Source organism: Ptychodera flava, chromosome 5 (assembly GCF_041260155.1).
Source record: "Ptychodera flava strain L36383 chromosome 5, AS_Pfla_20210202, whole genome shotgun sequence".
Classification (NCBI taxonomy): Eukaryota; Metazoa; Hemichordata; class Enteropneusta; family Ptychoderidae; genus Ptychodera; species Ptychodera flava.
In genome coordinates, this window is record NC_091932.1 from 244,254 (window position 1) to 268,353 (window position 24,100).

The 24,100-nt window shown below is 36.9% G+C and overlaps 2 long non-coding RNA genes across 3 annotated transcripts in view; one reads left to right on the top strand and one right to left on the bottom strand.

Annotated features, from left to right (window-relative positions):
- LOC139132742 (uncharacterized) overlaps window positions 1-14,378 on the top strand; it is a 59,963-nt gene extending 45,585 nt beyond the window's left edge. Inside the window, exons 2-3 of the long non-coding RNA XR_011552395.1 lie at window positions 13,369-13,492; window positions 13,651-14,378. This is a non-coding gene — a long non-coding RNA (uncharacterized lncRNA). The remainder of the gene's footprint in view (window positions 1-13,368; window positions 13,493-13,650) is intronic.
- Window positions 1-24,100, bottom strand: part of LOC139132741 (uncharacterized) — a 97,717-nt gene that overhangs the window by 50,181 nt on the left and 23,436 nt on the right. The window lies entirely within an intron of this gene.

A 24,100-nucleotide genomic window follows, 5' to 3' on the forward strand; every position in this document is an offset into this window, starting at 1 on the left:
GAGAGTGCATTCTGCGCCAACGGCCAGACTGTGGGAGGCGCGTAAACGCGCCAAGAACGTACGCGTTTATATGCATTCGATATACGTTGGCTTTGTCTGATCTACATCATGTTTGTTGACTTATACTTCCTCAAGTCTAGCGTAGCGTACGAGGTAGAGGTCAAACCTAAACGAGCATGCGCGCCAAATTTGTAAACAAATGCCGCCATACTCGGTCATTTCTTCGCCATGATTTGTAAGGATCGTGTGATCAGTTGTTGTTTTTCTGTCAGAGAGTATTTAAAAATGGCGACGCGGGCACAGTTTAACAACGACTAAGCCCTTGAGCATGTTTTTCTTGACAGTGATGGTGGAATTGTCACTGATTGTGAAACTGAACTCAACGGAAATAGCGGAAGTCAAATTTCAAATTACAACTCTAATACCAAACTTGAACATGTTCCCAAACCAGTTGAGCAAAGGCAGAGATTGCAAGCAAGACAGGAAGGGTAGGCCAGCTGAGCGTGCTGAGAGAAAAGTGCGACAAAGGGCCGGTGACCGACGTCACAAACGTTGATGGGGTATCCTGTGGATGTTGTATGACACCAATCTATCAATGACAATTACACATCAGACTTGCTTCAGTATAAGCTTATAACATTGCTCTCTTTTGAATGTCGGATGATGAACTTGTAATAAATATGCATATTAACCTCATTTATGTGGAATATGTTTTAGAGTATGTTCCCCTACTGAATCTGAGTTAATAAAACGTATGTAGTCCTTTTTTTAAAGTGTTACGCTGAAAAAATACATTTATATATAGAAATAACAAAAAAAAACATTTTTTGAATTTTTTTTGTAAAATCCAATATGGCCGCCACGATCACGTGACCTTCTAGGTGTGTCACATGACTTTTTGTGCATTTTTATGATGCTCTGTCATATTGCAATATTCACTGGAAAAATTGTTCCGAATACTCTTATAATTACAACGATACAGCTCATGCATGTAAATCAATATCTATAAGGCCATATTTCCATAGAAAACTACGCACAGGAATGCACATATAAAAATTAATTATGCAATGAAAGTGTTAAGCAAATGAAAGTGCATGTGAACTGTGCTCTCCCTGGCCTTTCGAAATTGTTAGTAAATTTACGAATTGGGTTCAAAAAATATTAGTAAGCACAAATTATGTTATTCTGAACCCACCAACTTTCAACAAGCACTTCTGGTACTCAATAGATGATTTTAAGGGGATAGAAATGATGAATGATTTCATAATAGACAAAAGAAAATGAAAAATCCCTTTTTAGTTTTTTTGACAATGAACACTCATATTTTGATACGCATTTTCAAAAGATTTATTGAATGACACAGTGCATTATGGGTCATGATTGCTTGTAACATTGAAATTTCTTCCTTGTCCCAATAAAGTGTGTAATTTTGGTCAACGGCCAATGAATGTTATTCAATTACTCTATCTTTATTACACAACATAACATGTTCAAGTATATTGTGACACAAATCATAACTCCCTTTGTGTGTGTAGTCAGTGGTTGATGATTATATATATTAATTTATGAAGCGGTCATTAATATTATCAAATATTATCAGTGTTTGCACAAGTTTTAGATGCTAGAAAATCTGTCCCCTGTTTTTCATATTTAGAAAGCTCTGTTACTTTGAAAGTATGCATGTCATCCATAGGTACTAGATGGTGCCTCTATAGCTGCAGTCATTATGCCATGTTCATCTCTAAAATTCTTTTTAAACAACCACTGATCAGAACATTTGGCAGTCTGTGGTTTCGCACAAATTTTGTCTCATCTCAATCAAATTTAAGTACGCAAACTGAGACTGGTGATCCTGCTAATGTTTTCTTAGAGACAGTTACACTTTTAAAACGCTGCAGATGATCGTCATTTATTTTTTTGTCTGGATAAACTTTTTGGCATGGGACTGTGTACAGCATTTTCTCTGGATCATAGAAAACTATCAGTATTCATAACATTTGCTGAGACAGTTTCTTGTAAAATATTTTGAAGGAAACCTATTAAAATTGGCAAGCTGACTGAAAAATTCAATTTGCAGATCACATCTAAGATTTCCGGCTCGCTTCCACCTCCATGCACAGAAAAACACTTGCAGTACATGTTCAACCATGCGCGGTCCGGACTGCAGTTCTGCTGTAGTTCGACTGTCTTTCAGGCTGACTGTTCTTGGTCTCCTCTAGCTCGGCGGTTTCATTGTTTCATATTTTTTTCACATCAGTTGCCGTTTTTATGCCCAACTTTCTTTCCCAAATGGATACTATCAATCCAAAGTATTTGTAACTGCCCGCTTCCCTCGATCCGCTTCAACAGTCCATTCGGAAAGTTGACAGCATGTGAGTGTTTGGGTGTCTCGAAACTACCGTAATGGGGTGGGGTGACACACCACTATGAGATTACAAGACCCGGGGATCTTGAAACCTTTTCGCGCATGCTCATGTTATAACAGGTCAAAGTCCAAAGCCAGCTATCACCATGTGTCGATGCACCGATGATAGGGGCAGCATAGGTTTTGAAAGACGAGATATGACAGTATTTCCCCGGAATTCACAATCTTGACCGAAAATCAGGCTTCAAAAATAACAAAATCGTTCATAAATGGCCGATCGAGCATTCATTTTTTTTCGTAAATTTTCATTTTAGTTCGTAATTTACGAAAGTTACGAGCGACAGCGAGAGCACAGGTGAAGAGAATCAAAACCGATATCGCGTGCATGACTGAAAATACTATAAACAATGGTGGATATGACATCAGAGTGGGACTCTTCTATTTTGGTACGGGAGTGCGCAGGGTCACAGAACCCTGATAAACGTACTGAAAAAACGTAGTATTTTCCTAGCGATACTGTCACAGGAACTTCGATGTCTCATTGTTTTACATCTTTTAATAGTTTCTTTGATCTGAGCAGTTTTACCAACTGTAACGGTATATTTTACTCTCCTAATCTTTCTTTATTTGAGTTAAACAAGGGTAGGAGTTAAACTGTAGTGCATAGTGTGTTATCAGCAATATTTGGTCAATATATATAAATATCATGCAAATGATTATGTAAATATTATGCAAATAGTATGCAAATTAGCCACCCACTTAATTTTTTTATTTGTGGAGAACACTGAACATTATTGAAAGTCAAAAAACATTTTTAATTCAACCAATTCCTAATTTGCATATTAAATGAATTTTCATAATTAGGGATATTTTTCTGAATTGACTTGATCAAAATTGATGAAACTTGCTATGCACATTAAAGACACTATAATACAATATTATTGAAAGTATTAAGGATTTTCTCTTCAGCCAATTCCTAATTTGCATACTTAATGAACTTTCCCAATTAGACATATATATCTGAATTGACTTGACCAAAGTTGACAAAACTTGCTACATATATTGCAGATACCATGATACAACATTATTGACAATCATTAAGAATTTTTACTTAAGCCAATACCTAATTTACATATTTAATGAACTTTGCTTATTAGGGATATATACTGGGACTGACTTGATCAAAGTTGGCAAAACATGCTATGTACATTGATGATTATACCTGGTTAAAACAATATTGAAAGTCATTTCACATTTTCATGTCAGCTAATTTATAATTTGCATATCTAATGAGCTCAGCATATATGGCTTGAAGGACTTGGCCAATGGTAATTACACTTGCTTTATAAAATGGTGATACAATGACAGCAGTCAAAGAGCTTTAATATTTTTATTTCAGCTAACCCGAATAATCAAATAACTATTATTATTATTATTATTATTAGACTTTATTTAAACTCGATAGACTGTTGAGCCGAAGGCTCTTCTCACACAGTGTCGAGATGGAAGAAATATACAATATGTACATTAAAGAGTATAAAAAACAGAACAGAGAAAAACAAAACATTAAGACAGCAAGAAACAGACGACAAAATATAAAAAAACGCCAAAAATGGCTTAAGAATTACATTTTGCCCAAAAGATGAGACTGTACTGCGGCATTTTGTAATATGACGCATTTTGTACCAACTTACGCAAAATGTAATAAGGGTATCAGCATTTTGTAATAAAATGGTCTACGCATTTTGTAACAAGGGTATCAGCATTTTGTAATAAAATATTGTTTACGCAATTTGTAATAAGGGTATCAGCGTTTTGTAATAAAACGCGTTTTGTAACATTAGTTAACGCATTTTGTAATAATTATAAACATCAGCTCATATTGTATGTATTTCAAAATGCTTTGTGGTTTCTGAATACGTAAAAATATATAATGATATCGAGATTATATCTCACTACCAGTGCTAGGTTATCATATTAACCCCATATAAGGGGGTCTGAGTTGACAGTCAAAATGCAATTGAAGACAGAATGAGATTTATTGTATGCGATTTATAATTGAGAACACAAACTGAGAAAGGTTTAGTAGGTTTTACATACAGTACTGTACTTTGAAAGACAATATACTGCAGACCTTTCTGCATTTGTTTTCTCTTCAATGTTACTGTTGGTGGATGAAAAGAGGAAGGCTTGGAGATGACATGCAGAGCTCAGAATATGATAAAAGACAGCGACATCATCAACATTGACAGTGTTGTGTTCTATGACCTAATTTTATTATACTAATGATGTACATGCCACAAAACCAACCTTATCCAGAAATGGTTCCCTTATGACATTTTGAGGGTTTTGGTCTGATTTTTAAGGGCGTTGCTACATAATTTTTACTTTTTTACTAAAGAAAAAAAATAAATATTGTTTTTGGTTATAATAAAATTGTGTATTCTTGTTTTTGCATGTATATTGGATCAAGTTTGCAAAACCCGAATAATCAAATTCTGAGTTTTGCAAAATGATTGTAATGTTAGTGTACACTGTGATTTGAACGAAGCTTTTATTGGGTTCATAAAAATGTTACAAACATTTTCTTGGAACCATCAGTTGTAGACAACAGAATCTAATATATATTTAGACATAATTGAGAGATGGGAAGTGATAAATTCTTTAGAATGTCGTCAGAAAGAGAAGCAATATGTGAAAATCATTGTAAATTTAGAATACTGGTGGCCATTTTGAATATTTAATGAGGTCATGTGACCCGTATTGCATATTTTGGGGGCAATTGTAATACTACAATTCCAAAAATGTCTTGTAATTGTGGACAAAGTTTGATAAATTCAACTGTCAGATGTTATAAAATAGAATACCTTGACCTGTCTGACCCCTATTCAAGGGCGCTGTGTGTAATTATTCACTTATGAGTGAAGACAAGAAAATCTGTGTAAGTTTTATCAAATCTGTGTAAAGTTTATCATAATATATAAAGTTTACATAAATGTCCATGGTCATGGGACTATAAAGTATGATTTTAGCATTGGGATATGATACAATATCGATTATGTTTTACTGGAAAACTGGAAAACATGTAAAAATAATGGTAAATTTATATTGTTGGTGGCCATTTTGAATACCTAATTCGGTCACATGACCAGTATTAGCATATTTTTGGGACAAGTGTGTCATTGTCATTCAAACTATACGTACTTACTGTGGGAAATATTTCATAATATTAGGTGCTGGATGTTATGTTACATTATGCTTTGACCGACCTAACACTTATACAGAGCCTTTGTTTACATTACACTTAGCAGGTCAAAATGATACCAAATATCAGTGTTTTTTCAAAATTTTTGTCACAATTTCATTTCAGTCCATGCTGACCTAATAGAAAACAGGTTTGGTGGTGAAAAATGATGAATTAATGAGGAATTCCTACGAAAATAAAAAAAATATTTTGAAAAATACAATGTTTTATATATTTGAATTTTGAATACTTAATGAGGTCACGTGACCATAATTTGCATATTTTGGAACAAGTATTTTATGGTGATTCCAAAAATATAATGGTATAGGGGACAGTCTTTGTTAATTTAAAAAGTCAGACGTCATGCTAGATAGTACTTCCAAATGTCAACTCCACCCCAGGGCCTTGGGGTGCAAAGGGTTAAAGTTGAAAATAACGTACGAAAGGTTGCAGTATTCTAAGCAACTTCTATACGTATGATACATGTTTCTCTAAAGTTGATTGTCGATAATTTACGGTAATAAGATAGGAGAGGCATGTAAATATACTGAAATAAACACTGGCATGAAGCAGTCAATTAAAATACTGAATGATAATTTATTTTAATCATCCCATAGACAAGGACAAAATAAAGCTCTATCGACAGACCAGCCACTTTTCCTTGTATGTAAAAGGTGACAATTCATATCTACTGGCCCATGGTTTTGTTTTCTCAGATCTATTTCTTTCCCGTTGTGTTCCTCCTTTGAATCTACGCTATCGCCCAATGGTAAAATTTGTCTAGCCAACGAGCTAGGATAAGCTGCCCTGCAATACTATGATTAAGCGAAATTTGATTCGCTATCCTACTGGTTATACCTGCCAAATATCTGCCATTATCATTAAATGATAACAGCCATAGAAAGATAGATAGACAGACAGAAAGGCAGACAGACAGACAGACAGATAGATAGATAATAGATAGATAGATAGACAGGCATACTCAGGTACTCTTTTCTCACTTCCTACCTCCCTACCCACATAGATGCATACATACATACATACATACATCCACACACATCCACACATACATACATTCATACATACATACATACTCAACAGGTCAGATATACTTCCGCTTTGGTAGCTATAAACAAGTCAAATCACTAAAACATCAGATTATTCTGACTATTTAGTTTAGTTTAGTTTAGTTTATTTAGTTTAGTTTTCGTTTTGTTTACTTTAGATTACTTCAGTATAGTTAAGGTTATTACGAAAATAACGCAAAGAATGTAAAACGACACATACATGTAGTCATTAGCACGCGTTTAGTCGGGCGATGCGTTGCACTAATGTCTGAGAGCTTACTTTGCAATATTTTCGTAATAATTATTATCATACATCTCATTTTTTTATCAAGAATATATGCACCTGTCGTTTCCGATGCATTATTCCATACACCTTACAGGCATATTCTGCATCGCTTTCTTAACTGCGAGCGGGTTAAGGGTAAGCGCCATCTTTGTTTACATCGCGCACTCATCCAACATTAGATGTACGAGCCAAGCAGCGATGTCGTGCCATATTTGTACAGTACCGTCTTGGTGAACTTTCATTATTACCTCATAATATTTTTCACCTTCAAACAGTCGTAGTACATTTACTTCTGTTTCTTTTATCAGAAGTTATTTTCAAAGTATAGTATGGAGTTTCAGTATGGAGCCATTCAATGATGCAATGTTTATCATCAAATATGAAAGTAAAGGGGTTATTGCATGCCCGTTACGTGCCCGTTTTTACGGAAGCTCGATGCTATCTTTTGCGAAGGCAGATATAATTTATTTTATGTTATTATATTTTATTTTATCTGAGTATCTACCTGTTGATTGCTGGTTGTCTGCAATACATCAGAAAGAATGTCGTTATCCTCTATTTAACAAGTCATCGTTGATGACACAGTCCCCACTTGTTAATGGGTACTTTGATTACATGTCCTCAGAGAGGATAGAGTCCTCTTCATTAATTAGGTCTGTGATCAAAATACTGCGATACAGATGGCGCTCAATGGCCAAGGATGAGTTCCATGGTGATGAAAACATAAAACCAATTTAGGCCACCATCCTAAAGTTCATAAAATGAGTCAACTAGGAATAATTGAAGAGGATGTTGCAAAACATTTTTTGCATACAATCCTAACACTTAACAGATTATCACTGGTACCATATTTCATAAAGTTTGATGAAGTATTTACAACACCATCTATGAGATCAACATCTGTATCAAGTTTCATTGAATTTGACATTGTATTAATTTGTGGCTATATCACTCTAATTAGGAAAGTTCATTACATATGCAATTACAAATTAATTAAATGACACTGATAAATGTATTTTCAATGTTAAAGCAATGTGAGCTTAACATCTGTACAAAGTTTCATGAAATTTGATGCACTATTTCTTGACATATCAGCCTACTTACGAAACTTCAATAATTGACATGTTACTGCTACATGACGTGAAACAAATTGACGAGCATATGTATGAAATAGGTCAATGTCCATGTCCTTGTACCAACTTTGAACGGTACTGGTGGAAATATGTCTGAGTTATGGCTCTGTAAATTAGAAAATTGTAACAAAATCACAGCCATGCAGTGATATTTGATCTTACTGTTTAAAAAATCAACACGTATATGTATGACATAAGTCAATGTCCATGTATCAACTTTGAATAAGATCAGTTGAGACTTGCCAGAGTTGTGGCTCTCGACATGAAACAACCATAACAAAATTGCCACCATGTGGCCATATCGGACCATCTCATGAAACCAATCGACATACATATGTATAAATAAGTAAATGTCCTTGTACCAACTTTGAATGAATTCGCTTGATACATGTCTGAGTTATGGTTCCGGACATGAAAAAATTGCAACAAAATGGCCACAAGGCGGCCATATTGGATTGTATCACAAAACAAATCGATGTGCATGTATGACACAGGTCAATGTCCTTGTACCAAGTTTGAATAAAATCATATGAGACATGCATGCCCAAGTTTTGGCTAAGGATGTGAAAAAACTTGTAACAAAATGGCTGCCATGCAGCCATATTGGACCATATCATCAAACAAATTGACGTACACATGTATGACATGGGTTAATGTCCTTGTACCAGCTTTGAATAAAATCGGTTGAGATATGTCTGAGTTATGGCTCTGTACATAAAAAATCGTAGCAAAATGGCCGCCTGCCGGCCATATTGGATAGTATCACCAAAAAAAATTGACGTGCATATCTATGACATTGGTCAATGTCCTTGTACCAACTTTCAAAAAAATTGGTTGAGATATGCCTGAGTTATGGCTCTGTACATGAAAAAATCGTAATAAAATGGCCGCCTGGCGGCCATATTGGATCGTATCACAAAACAAACTGACGTGCATATCTATGACATTGGTCAATGTCCTTGTACCAACTTTGAATAAAATCAGTTGAGATATACCTGAGTTATGGCTCTGTACATGAAAAAATAGCGCCAATGGCACTTGATCACAACTGGCACATTGTGAAACTACTCTATCTCTGGGTACACCTGTACATGAAATACTGAATGGGTAGGTGCTGCGGGTTTGGAGTTTGTCAGTACATGTACACACACCCACACAATCATATCATATACATACAGACCAACTCAAAGACAGGCAATCTCAAACCTACAAGAAGAGTTTTCACTGGCACATATGTGAGTTTGAATGGGTTAGCTCTATATACTGACATAGAGGAGAAGTTGTTGATTTTGCCTGCACTTCAAATGTTAAAGAATAGCTGACAGCTGGGGAAAAAGTGACATGGGACAAGTATGGATTTTAACTGTAAACAAATTTTATTCAATGTATAAACACTGAACAGTATTAAAAAATCAAGCAGGTAGTATTTTGTAAAAAATACTGTCAAGGACAGTGTGCTCACATTCAGTTTGAATTGGTCTATTCGAGAAATATTTAAACCAGGAAAAACAAGAAGACAAAAGCAAATTAAGTCTGAAAGGTAGGTACTGGAGGTCATCTTTGGAAACATGCATATCGACTTCTATAGCAATGGGACAAGCAGATCCTAAATACATAAGCAAATGTCAACAACAAAAAATAGACAGAGAAGGCTTGATAAAAAGAAAAGGTGGGAGTGGTAAAAAAATGCACAAGGGATCTGGTAAAAAAGTAATGCTACCTCATCAATCTTCTAGACCCTACCCCCTTCTGAATATCAAATGTTCCATCCCTTGGTATTACATAACGCCAGATGTATATTTACAACCTTGGGGAGTTTTTAATTACAATGGATGAGTGTTATCATTCTAATGTAAACAGCACTTAAGTTAGTTACAGATAGTGAAATGCCTTCCACTGTGGGCGGTGATTACAACATCTGGAATTATCCTGGATCCAAATTTCTCATCAGTTCTTGTCCCCGCTGTCGTGTAAACCATGGTACCATGGTTTTTCATCGACAACCATGATCAACCGTGGTTGTCGATGATATGACAATGGTAACTGACCATGGTGTCAAAGACTTGAGTGACCATTGCCAAAAATGGCCATGGTGACCATGTTTGAACATGGTCACAGCAAACACTTGTGTGACCATTGCCAAAATTGACCATGTTGACCATGTTTGAACATGATCACAGCAAATATTTGTGCGACCATTGCCAAAATTGACAATGGTGACCATGTTTGAACATGATCACAGCCAAATTTTCTGTGATCATTGCCAAAATTGACCATGGTACTGCTGATTGACCATTGTCATCATTACCGTATTAGCAGACAACTTGACAATGGTGACCATGTTTGAACATGTTCAAGGAAAAATTTAACTGTCACAGTTGTTTCATCATTATGGACCTCAACCATTAGTTTGACCAGTCTGACCCTGAATGTTTGATGTCAGCTTAATTTTCAATGATCATCAAATTGGCTATGATTATATGTTTGTTAGATACTTGTAGTTTTCTCAAGTTACTTTTTAAAATATAACTAGCAATATGTTGTGAAATTTCAAAAGCTGAGCCTTGTCTATATTTAGATTATCAAAAGTTAATAGTTGTACATGCATGAAAAGATTACCAGGGAAAATTTTTTTGCTTCGTAATGAAAATTTTTCCTTTATTACAATGCTTGCAATAGCTTAATTGACAAACAAGTTGTTAATTTTCACACTAACAGCCAAAACAACAGACACAAAACACACACAAACACATACAGGACAAAGTAGGTGAAACGTGAAACCACTTTCCCTTTATTGAAAATCAAATTGAAATTTTTGAGAATGACAACTGCAATTTGTATGGATATAATCTATCATTTCCTAAAATACGCGATGGCCTGGCATTATAGTTTATACTGTGCACATCACTTGACGGTTTGACCTTGTGATCAGCTGGTGTGATGCATATGATTGGCATTGCAACTCACGTGGACCTACTAAAATTCGAACTTTAATAAATCGGGAAGTTTTTGTGAGAAAAATCAGGCTATTGCCTTTGAAAACCGTTTGAATCCACGTATTTACATTTCTCTTGTTCCTTGGTACGCTTCAAAAACCTGAAATCATACTGCGATTTGACCTTGCGACCGGCCATTTTGAATGGAGCTAATCAGAGCGGGCAGTAAGTACACACGTTTTCATTGGCGGATAGAAAGGTCGTCACGTAGTAGTCGGTATTGCAAGAGCCAATAGAATCGTCCGTTGTAATTCATTACTTTTGTACTCGGGCATGCCAGACATGTCGATCGTCTTCTAAACTTTGTTTCACACAAACCCGCTGAATAATTTGATTACATAGCTTGTGCCACGTGTCCAAACAATTTCAGAAGGTTACAATATATTTCAGCAATGAAAGAGAAAAATTTTCCATAAGAGTTTCCGGGCAGCGTTACACAGTCCCAGGGTCACGGAGGAACTGTGCTGTATACTATAATATGACAGGAAAGGTCCCATAAAAACTTTGCTAAAACGATAAATCAAGCCACTACAAAATTCCAAATTAAATTCATGGCAGCAATGAAAATCTGCCGCTGTCCTCGAAGAGACTGATGTTCTAGTGTAAGTTTTGATATAGAAAAGCCGACTGCAAAATAGTTGCCGCCTATATATGCCTATGTCGATAGCGATAGGAGCAAAACACGTCCGCAATAAAAATGAACATTGCATTGCTTTTTCAATTTCAATGACTCAACTATCTGGGCTACATTGACAATCATTTCGACACCATCATTTGACTTTGATCGCCCATTACTGAATCGCCAACTTATGGATGTAAACCCGGAAATACGATGTACGTTTTAACTATAGGTTTTTGTGAGTCAGGGTAAATGAATACCTGTGAACAGCCTGCCTGCTGCTATGCTACGCTATAGGTCTACAAATTCCGCGTACAAATTACTGCCCGTGGTGCCCATCACTCCAGTCCGATCATCGTAATAATTGCCTTTGTATTGCTTGGGTAGTCGAGAGTACGTGTTTTTGATGAATTTTCTATCCGTTTGCATTTCAAATGCGGTAGAGCTCAGCTGTTTTCATGCTGCACAGCGAACGCGATCGTATGGACTTTGTACTCCATCACGCCTGGTGACATCATAGATCCAGTGAAGACTTCGTTATGATTGGCCAGATTGGCAAAACGTCACAGGTCATATCTTAGCGGTAAATCTGATTAGAAATACGGCAGTTGCGCCTCTTGAATTGCCGAGTGAAACTCCGCTGTTTTTCATCATCATTTTGACAGAATTTAACGTAAAATTGCCGTTGAACGTCATCGTGACGCCAACGTAAGTAAGTGTCAGTTATGTATCTAAACCGGTAGGCGATGTTTATGGTGCGTTAATGTCATTGTCGCCATGATCAACGTGCAGAGAAATGTGGCGTTGCACAATGGTAACCATCATTAGTATCACTCCCCGTGGACGTGGCGTGGATTATAATCAAAGTGATTATATCGGTAAGTAATTTCCAATGTGCATTCTCTTTAAATTGCCTACATAATTTTTGATGTCTTTTATCGATGTTATTCGCAAGTAACACACTTCAATTGTGCGAATGAATTCCATTAGTTTACCGTAAATAGCTAGGTGACTCGTGAACGTAGCTGCATACAGAGTGTACACAACGAAGCGGAGTTACGGTTTCCTACATGTTGATATTATATCCACATACTTCGTGCCTTAACCAGGATGAAATTTTTGCTCAATTATACAAATATTTACTTCTGTTGAAGACATACAACTAAGAAGAAACATACAAGTAGGAATTGTTTCATAACAAATTTTTAAGTTCTTGAACTTGGACACAGTTTAGAGGGGCACTTGCTCAGATTTAATATTTCAAAGCAAAACATAATTTCAGTCATGTCTTTATGAATATCTCTAACTTAAAGACTTACTAGGTGTTTTGGAAATTCAGCATCTTATTACAGTTATATAATCCACAAATAATTGATTTAATTAATAATATTTCCGTTGAAGTTTTACATGAAATCTTACATTAGGCCTACATTAATTACAATTTTTTGGTCATATCTTTGTATAACTGTTTACCAGAATTCAGATGCAGTGAAGTATTTGTCCCCTCCCCCCCCCCATCCAAAAGTAATTTTTCTTCATAAATATATGTTGCTAGGAAACTAGTTTTCATTTGCATGTACATGCATCAAAGTCACCAAAATGGTTACTTGATGACTTTTTTCGTTCACATTTCTTTTTATTCCATATTTGATCTGTAGCTGGATCTGTCATAGGTTATTTTTGTGGTGGTGCAACAGATGCTGAGATAAGGAAATACAGATGATAATTTAAACACCAATCTGACACAAGCCAAAAATGGTCTTTAAAGCCAACTATGGGAGTGTAAGTATAACCTGAATTGCATTTTATGATATTTTTCACAAACCGTAATGCCATGCCCAGGCAGTTGCTGTAACAGATTGTTCTTTTGATATTGTATAAACTTGTGTATGTGATTGCATTATTAATCATGTCTTTTTTGTATTTTTCTGTTTGTTTAGTTCTCTCTGCAGTAAATGGACAGTAATTTAAGAGAAGTTCACACCCAGAGATGGAACAATCAATTGGATCAAAAGTAACTTCCAAGGATATGCTCAGATATGCCAACGACCTCGTTTGAAAGATGCCTTGGACTCAGATATCTTGTGAAAGAACCATCATTAAATTTTGACATCCTTTGTTTTGTGTCATTTAGCATTTCCACCAGCAATAAATGTAAGGTAGGAATTTAACCAAAAAAAATCTTGGTAAGTTTTCATCTTGTGTGTGAATGTGTGAGAGTGTTTATACCAATCAATGTCAACAGTGTGAAGAACTGATATAAGCACAAGAATTAGTAATGTCAGCTAGAGTGTAAACATGGCGAAAGTGACAGCTATAACATGTTTCTGCATAGTAATGTAAATGTTAATTAGAATACACCATGGCAACAATACCTTGCATTGTTTGACCATGGTTAATCATGGTTCTGCCATCATGTTCAACCATGTTTGGTCATGGTCACACAATTTCTCTCGTGTGTAGGACCATGTCTGAACATGTTCTAACATGATCATGCTGGCCAATTCAACCATGATTAATCATGGTAAACCATGGCCACACATTAAGCATGGACTTTGACCATGGTTAATCACGGTCTGTTCTGTCCCAATCAAACCATGATTGACCATGATATCATGGCCAAATCTCAACCATGGTCAGCATGTTTTAGCTTGACCATGGTCTCAGACTACCAATGTTTGACCATGGTCTGGACGTGGTGCCATTGCCCAACTATGGTCAATCATGTTTGACCATGGTCAAGACCATGTTCAAACATGGTTATTGACCATGTCTAAACATGTTTCAACCATGTTTAAACCATGATACAGAAAGCGGGGGTATGTCTTAAATAGAGTAGTTGCAAAAATTAGTCTGCAATGAAAAAATTTACCTCAGCTTTGTTTTCTCAATCAAATTTTCCTACAAATTGATACAAAATATGAAAAAATTATCTTCACAGCCTTCGAAACTGTCTCATAATATATCCTGGGTTGGTGTAGGTCATTTAAGGTCACAAACTGAGAAAATTACCTGAACTATACAAATACGGGGGGGTTCCCATCACTTTGAGCAGAAAATTTATCTGATAACATCCCTCAGGACTTTATACCTAATTACAAAGCTATCAAGCAAGTTATTTTGAGAACAAGTTTTCTTGACCAAAAATGACAATATTGTCTTAAAAATACAAATTTATATATTTCAGGACAATTTCCACATATCTAACTATTGTCATCTCTGTACATCTGTGTACCAAATATAAAAGCTGCCTGTCCAGGGGTTTTAAAAAGAAAACACTGTTTAAGATTTTTTGACCAAAAATGACAAAATTGCTCCAAAATAGTAATTTTCCAAATTTTGTCATAATTTCAACAAATTAGAAGAGTAACACCTGCGCAAAGATCCAACCCAAATTTGAAAGAGATTGGGCTGGCAGTTTCAGAGAAGAATTTTTACTGAAAATGATAAAAATCACCAAAAAATTCAGCAAAAATACAAAATTAAAGATATCTTCACAATATTCATAAAATTGTATAAGGTTCACCTAAGGTACTTGCACACAAATTTTCAAAGCAATCAAAACAGCGGTTCTAGAGTTATTAATTCTTGACCATTTTCACATTTTGTAAGCTCATTTGCATAATTTTGGCAATGCAGACTTCATTTGAACAAAATCCCATCTATAGCCCAGGATGCATCCACACACCAAATACCAAGCTGAAACGTATATGAGCTTCGATGGATACACTAATATCAAACAGCCATAGCTGTAAACTGGCGCAAAACGGTTTGATCCATGCAGAAGCTTGCATAGGGAGATCGAATGGAGATAGCACAGCAGGCACAGTGTATGTTTTCTGACCAAAGTACCTCAGAGTTTTCCAAGGGATATTGGAAGATTGGAGGGAAAGTGATAGGGGCTTATCAAAGTTGGTCTGCAGTTCATTTGTGTGCTGTTGTAAGAGTCCTTTGTTCTCTCATTGAACGGATTGATCACACCATACACATTTTTTATCCAAATGCACACACAAAACAAAGTCCCAAAGTAGCGAATTCCAGCCATTTTCAAACCACACTGTTTGTCAGTGGGGTAAACAATAGTCGCAAAAATCACATTTCCAGGCTAATAGACTATGTTTTACGAAATCACATGTCCTTATCACAAAATAAAACGATCTTTGTCTTTAAATCAATGCGCCAGTAAACAGGTCCAGCAGCTAGTTATGTCATCAAGACTGTAATGTTAAGGATCATAACAAATGGGAGAAATCTAAAATATTAAATATGTTGTTTTTTATCAATTTTATTACCAAAAGCGCATGAAAATCTCTGATACATTGAATCAGCCATCCTGCATATTTCTAACATTCATCAAAACCTCATTTCTGTTCCACAACTCATTAAATAGTCCACAATGCAGGATTGGTGTACATTCCAAAACTACATATATGAAAGACCCCTAAAATCAATTAGTTAAAAGGGGGGGTTAGAAATTTCCCCAAACTATATAACCGCCGCTCCGTTCGGCTCCATTTTTCGGAATCGGAAGCTTCGACCAGTCTGAATATCAGTACCAAATATCAATGCAGTCTGTTCGGCAGTTTTTGACTTCTTGTCGTTTACGGAAAATGGACACTGTCCGACACCGGTTGAAGCTAACCCTATATCACAACTACCCGTTGTACTAATGACCTATGGTCATTATGTTAAAAAATACAGCCAATGGCGTTTGGACATAATGACCGCCTAGTACTATAGGCATTTATCAACAACCCCACTCACTGTGAATTAGACAGACCACGAAGTCAATGAGCAACATATAGCTGAAAGATTATTTTTCACATTGCGATTTTAAGCCCATTTTTATGAGAAAAGAGACATGTATATGTTTATGGAGAAAAAAGCAGAAGACATATTTGTAAATTGTTTGTTAAGTGACAATCATATATGCATCTCTTGAAATTTTGTGGTTTTAAGGTATAACAGTAGTGTAAGAATAATGAGGTTAGAATAAGTGTAGTAAAGCTAAGTTGACAGTAATTAAGATTACAAAATTATACACTAAGCTGAGGAAATCTGAATGAAATAAATGTTGAAAAGAAGAAAAGTCATGGTCATCTTTTGTCTAATACCTTGTGTAAGTTCATGAACTTTACATAAATCTTGCTATAGATTTGTTGCTATGGGCAATAACTGTGTTTCAGATCATTTGAGAGCAATCCATCCATGACAGGTTTAAATTGTAATATACTTCTATTTAAAGGAGAGAAACTTCTCAAATATTTTTTTCCCTGTAATTTCCTGTGAGAACACATGGACAGATGCTCAGGACTCTATGCTGGTGCTACCTTGATAACTAACCTACAACTTGTAATGGCATTGTCTAACCTGTTTACCCCAATTTCCTGTAGACAGGTCCACACTCACCATTGATAACAATGGGTTTGGGCCATACCATGGTAGTGAAAGACTGTAACATGTGAGGTCGTGGATACTTAATCTCTGGAATGTCAAAGTCTGTATATTGACTCAAGGATGTTTACTTAACAAATGCCTAGGGTCATCTCAAAAGTGAGAATCTAAACTATGAAATATGTTTTTTTTATTGCTTTTGATGCCCAAAAGAGCATAGAAATCTCTTATACTTCGAATCAGCCATCCTGCATATTTCTAACATTCATCAAAACCTCATTTCTGTTCCACAACTCATAAAACAGTCCACAATGCAGGATTGGTGTACATTCCAAAACTACATATATGAAAGACCCCTAAAATCAATTAGTTAAAAAGGGGGGTTAGAAATTTCCCAATACTATCTAACCGCCGCTCTGTTTGGCTCCATTTTTCCGAATCGGAACCTTGGAACCAGTCTAAGTATCGGTATCAAATATCAACGCAGTCTGTTCAGCAGTTTTTGACTTTTTGTCGTTTACGGAAATGGACGACATCAAACACCGGTTGAAACCACCTCTATATCACAACTTCCAGTTGTGATAAAAATTGTAATAAAATGGCCGCCTGGCAGCCATATTGGATCGTATTACAAAACAAATCGACGTGCATCTGTATGACATATGAAGTAATCCTTGTACCAAGTTTGAATGAAATCACCCCTTGCATCTCTGAGATATCTGCGTGAACGGACGGACGCACGCAGAGATGCACGGACGCAAGGACGCACGCACGGACATGACCAAACCTATAAGTCCCCCCGGACGGTGTCCGTGGAGACTAATAAATCAACTGACTGCGTATACCAATGATTCTCTCAAATATATGATAATAAACTTGTCAAAATCTAGTACTTACCTGCCTCAGATGATCAGTTGGTAAAAATACTGTCAATGCTTTAAAACAGGGAAAAGATTTTAAAATTATTACAAAATGCGTTAACTGTTATTACAAAATGCGAATTATTACAAAATGCTGATACCCTTGTTACATTTTGCGTAGACAATTTTTTATTACAAAATGCTGATACCCTTGTTACAAAACGCGTAGACTGGTATATTACAAAATACTGCAGACGTTATTACAAAATGCGTCAGTTATTACAAAATGCTGATACCCCTTATTACATTTTGCTTAAGTTATTACAAAACACATCAGTATTACAAAATGCCGCAGCACAGAGACTTACATTTTGTTTTAAAAGAGTGGAGATTAGAGCAAAATTTGACGTCTGCTGGTAAACTATTCCATATTTTGACACCGCTATACGTAAAACTCCTCTTAAAAATTTGAGTTCTGTGTCTCGGAATATGTAATTCATTTCTGTCTACAGATCTTGTACTACGACTGTGGACGTTCTGGACACTTCTAAAAACATTCAAATATTTAGGAGCTAAATTATTTTGGACTTTGTACATCAAGACTGGTTCATTAAAAACAATCCTTTCTCTAAATGGTAACCAGTTTAAAACGTCGAATAAATTACGACTAGGAGTGCTAAAATCTGAGTCTAAAAGTACTCTGGCTACAGCTTTCTGTAGTCTTTCAACACGAAGTAAAAGTTTGTTGGAACAATGACCCCATATGTTAGAACAATAGTCAAAATGGGGTAATATAAAACAATTGTAAAATATCATCTTAGCTCTCCGAGTTAAAAAGGGACGAATACGTTTCAGATGCAGCAATTTAAAGGCTACCTTACTACAAACTGAATTTACTTGCTTTTCCCAATTTAGGGTGTCGTCAATGATTACACCCAACAATTTTTCATGGGTTACTAATCGAGCTGATCATTGCCACACATAACATTGATGTGATTTTTTGTTCTGGCTTTTTTCTGCGTTGTACCAATGACAATAACCTTAGTTTACTGTGAATTAACACACATGCTATTTTGATCGCACCAGCGTGTGATCAGATTCATATCTCTGCTCAGCTTGGTTTCAATTTCGTTAATCACCTGAGCTGCTGTGTCATCAGCATACATATACATATCAGAATTTTCAGAAGCCAGAGGGAGGTCATTTATAACAAGTCATCGAAAGATGACACAGTCCCCGCTGTTTACATTGTTTGGAATGTTTAGTAGCTGTAAACTACTGATAATTGTGTTAATGTTGAATTCTGAGTATCATTAGGCGATTTCTGAAATGTCTTGATTGTTTCGTTTTTACATCATTTCACCGCTTGGGGGTGCTGCCGGTGGGGGTGGATGATTTTATTGCGTCTGCAAGGAAATGTGAACAATGGTCTGTGTCGATAGGCAATGGACAGTGGTAGCGACCGATACAGCTGTAGAGCGGCGCGCGGTGAAAGACTGAAATGAAATGGGGATTTCTGTGAGAAACTGTAAAAATAAGATAACCAAATTATGTGTGGTAGTTGTAACTTTCCATGTATGATGAATCGAGCAGGTGACATTAGTGGTGCAGTGATTAGACATCGAGTTGTCTCATCGGCAATGGCGCTATTTGGTGCCGTGGCGAAACGGCAATTTGCCGGATAATGTCTGATATCAGTGTTTACAATATTCTAATCTATTTTGAAGTTGAGCGAATCATGAACAAAACTTGAATCGGAATGAATAAAAATAATCATACTACTATGCACTGTAATCAACTTCTGTTCTCAGTGTTTTATTTCTGATGTCATAGAAAACATTTAAATCAACAACGAAACCAGAGTCCTTGTAATATCAAAACTAGTCTTTCGTCGACTTTGCCGAGAAAATGTCTATCGAATGGCTTTGTGATCAATCAAGCTTTATCAATACCAACACTATCATAAACGGGCCATTGTTTACTTTGACAAATCTCAATTTGACAAATTCCTAGGGTTTCTGCGAGCCCTCGAGGCAAATATCTCCCTTGCTCTGCCGTACGGGAAATCGGCAACACACGGCCCTTCCATTGAGAGCAACATCAAATTATCTACATTGCCGTCGGAAAATCTACTACGGGCTCCTGTTTTAGCAGCTGAAGCCCTTTTCGCATGCAACCAAGGATACAGGAATTACTACTGCAATACATGTCAATTGTCGAACTGCAGGAAACCTTTCCGCATATTCTTGAATTAGCAAACGACATGACTCTGAGTTCTCAGCGTAAACTTCGCTTGTCTGAAGTCGTTTCTAAACCCGTTGCCGTGAGTGCTCACGGTTTACGTAGTCTGATCCAAGATGATCGATGAAGTTTCAAGTGCCTCGATACCGTAGTCACGGAGTTCATTGTCAATCTCTGGGTATTTACTTGCATTTATGACTTTGTCAAGACACAATAGGATATTAGTACATGTAGTACAGTTGGCAGGAAATCGCTCCTCCGTTCGCTGTATCAAATGTTCGGCGCGATGAAGCGTCGACGCGAGTTTGCACAGGCAAAGCAGATGAAGCAGGTCTCATTAGCATATGTCAGGTTGTGTGGTTGGCTTCGATTTCTTCTCTGAACTCGCGTTCATGATTCCTTTACATCTAACACTGTCCGTAATTCTGCGATGGTTGACTGTATCATTGGTTGTATTATCGAAAGGTTGCGTTCATGATTCCTTTACATCTAACACTGTCCGTAATTCTGCGATGGTCGACTGTATCATTGGTTGTATTATCGAAAGGTTTGCATCCTGACTATGAAAGACAAAATTACATTGGTCAATGATCGGCATGATCATCAACATGCATGTCATGGCTATACGAACGAATATTGTTTGCTTCAGCAAGCCATCTGCAACGTCGTTATTTGCGGCATTCATCACCAAACTCCAAAAACAGCGCGGGCCTTCGCACCGTTACGCTCCACCAAGGGATAGCCATCGGGCAGAGCATGGCTCCTTCAGACTTTGAAAGTCGACGTTCTTTCTCGAGTATTGTATTTCGATCCCGTACTAGCCGTTCTTTCAACTTCCGAGTAGCGAAAAAAGTTGAATATTAATGACGGTTTTTCGGTACTGCATTACTTTGCGGACGGCATCATTCGTGGCCAATGCAGTCGACGTCGAACGCCGCCTTCATTTTTTCGTCCCCTCATGATGGACCGTCTGATCCCAAACAGATAACTTTGTCAAACAGCCACATTTCACAGCACGTGTTCACTGTGAGCGTGATCGACATATTAGTATATCGGTTCTTGCTGCTGACACAATATTGTTACATTTTATCAGAAGCTGGTCGCGTAGTTTAGAGTGATTCAGTCTTATTCAAAATACACGGAGAACAGAAGGTGCCTATCAGTGCCCTTTTGAAGCGGGCTTCTGTATATTTTTGCAAGATAAAGCAGCCAATTTAGTAACGTATGCCGTACGCAATGACCGGCTCAATATGCATTCAAAATTATTTCGTTGCGTGTAATTACGCAAGTACGCAAAATTTTCCGCAAACGGAAACTGCATCGAGTAGTACATGACATGTATGCTGACAAATCACGGGATGAAATACTGGTAAATATCTCTGCATGTGTACTGATCCAATTTCATCAAACAATCACAAATTTCAATCAATCAAAACCAACAGTCATTGACATGTCAAGCACGCTGTTTCTCACGCAGAGCCCGCCTAAAACGTTCCCATCCACGGCACACTACGTGCCTACTACGGGCAGGAGACATACCAAACCAGACAGTTAAACTTGAACGAAACTCCTGCTGCTACCACCATGAAATGACTCACAATTCGTAAAGGAATATCGGGAAAAGGCGATTACATTAGAAAAAATAGTGCACTCTAGAAAATCAAATCATACCGATAAAATCTTCGTATGAGCAAACTAGGTCTCGTTTATACCTCCATGTGAAAACAATGCCATGGATTTGTTTCCGAGTCGAGTATGCATTAAACGTCAAATTGATTGTTTTGTTTGCTCGTTTCTTTTTTTTGCACGTTAACAAATGAATTAGATCAGGAAATTTGAAGACGACATAACACTAAACGAAATGGTTTTCGGAACATGTAGTTACACTCTAGAGGTAGCTACCTCCATGCACTCACCTTCACACGCGTCTAAAATCACTCTGTTATTGTTAGCAAAGTTGCACCTCCATGCACTCACCCATCACACGTTAACGCGTCCAAAATCACTCTGTCAGCAAAGTTGCACATGAAAATACACCTACCTTTTCATCTGTCACGAATACGTAGGGTAAAATGTCCTTTGCGCTCAAGACAAACAGAATCATTTGAGCATCTATGTGCGTTGGGCACAATCAATAGTAGGGCGACATAAAGCTGATCAGCTGTGAGGCATGTGATCACCAGCGATTCAAATCGTCTGACCATACCATTATTTTACGGGAGCCCGCATAAACAACCGTAGTGCTTGTCAACGATGGCGTTTAAAACTGACGAGATGACATTTTTTGCAAATTACTAAAGCTTTCTATGGCTCTCGTTCATCACGACAGACAACGCTTGACGCCTAAAACTCCTAAAACTGACCAACCGAAACCGTCACCAGTCCTGCGAAATACCTTTTGGAATCGACTACAACCTTTGCTAGCGTCTCCCCCATAAATAATCGTACAGTCTGGTGATTTACGTCATCAGTGTATTTACATGATCCAAACATTGGCTTCAGATTCGGATTCAGAGAAAAAAAGTCTGAATAAAAGACATCAAGAGTAATTTTGGTGACTAAATTGAATTATTTTGAGATAATAAGGACTGTGCATCAAGAGACCATATGGTACTACATTTATGCCCAGTTACAAAACAATCGCTTCACAGATGCCACAGAAATCGTTGATGACAGGTGCACGGACGGAAGGACGCCGGGACAGACATGACCTAACCCATAAAGTCCCCGCTTGCGGGGACTTAAAAAGTATAGGAACAACAGGGGCCCTAAAATAGATCCCTGCGGTACACCTGTACTGACAGGAAGAGAATCACTCAGGGTCCCATTAAAGGACACCAACTGAGTTCTGTTTGTGAGGTATGAAGTGAAAAAGCCCATAGTCTGCTCTGAACAACCATAAAGTCTGAGTTTCTTAAGTAAAGTACCATGATGAACTAGGTCAACGGCCTTTCTTAAATCAACGAGTAAAACACCTATTAGATTTCCACTATCGATTGCCTGGTACCATGAGTTGGTAATGTTAGTCAAAGCTGTTTGACAAGAGTGAAACGTACGAAAACCAGATTGTTTATCTGACAGTAAATTGTGACATGAAAGAAAATTATAAAAATGACTATGCACAGGTCTTTCTAACAATTTTGACAGAACAGGAAGGACTGAAATAGGTCTGTAGTTTGAGATGTTATCTTTCATACCCTTTTTGAACAGAGGAGTTACTTTAGCGGACATTACAACCACTGTCCTACCAGGTACCCATCACTCCTGGGTGGGGAGAAGCAATGAGGAATAAAGTGCCTTGCCCAAGGACACAACACTACGGCCATGCTGGGGCTCGAACTCGCCATCCTTTGATCGTGAGCCCACTACTCTAGCCACTGGCCCATGATGCCTCCTTAAAAACAACAAATATAACAAACAGCTGGTTGTAATGATAAAATAGTTTTATATATATATATATATATATATATATATATATATATATATATATATATATATATATATATATATATATATATATATATATATATATATATATATATACCAAAACTTGTTTGTATCTTCTCAGAGGGGTAAAGTGCTCGATGCAGGGATGCAGAGCAATATTACAATAAATATGAGAACACATCAAGTATGTTTGGTACCTATTACTCGAGTTTCACGCATACACGCGATCGTCAGATAGGTAGATTTTATTCTGTGAAATTTGCTTCAGGTGCTTACATATAAGTGTCAGGTTCGGTCAAACCATTTGGTGTTGTGGGTTGGATTGAAATTTGACAAGTAAAATTTGTTTTCGTGTCGGCACTTGGAGACCAACTCGGAACGCTTGTTTAAAAGGCTAGATTTATCTGCATTGATTATGAATAGCTTCTCTAGCTGTAAGGCAAAGGTT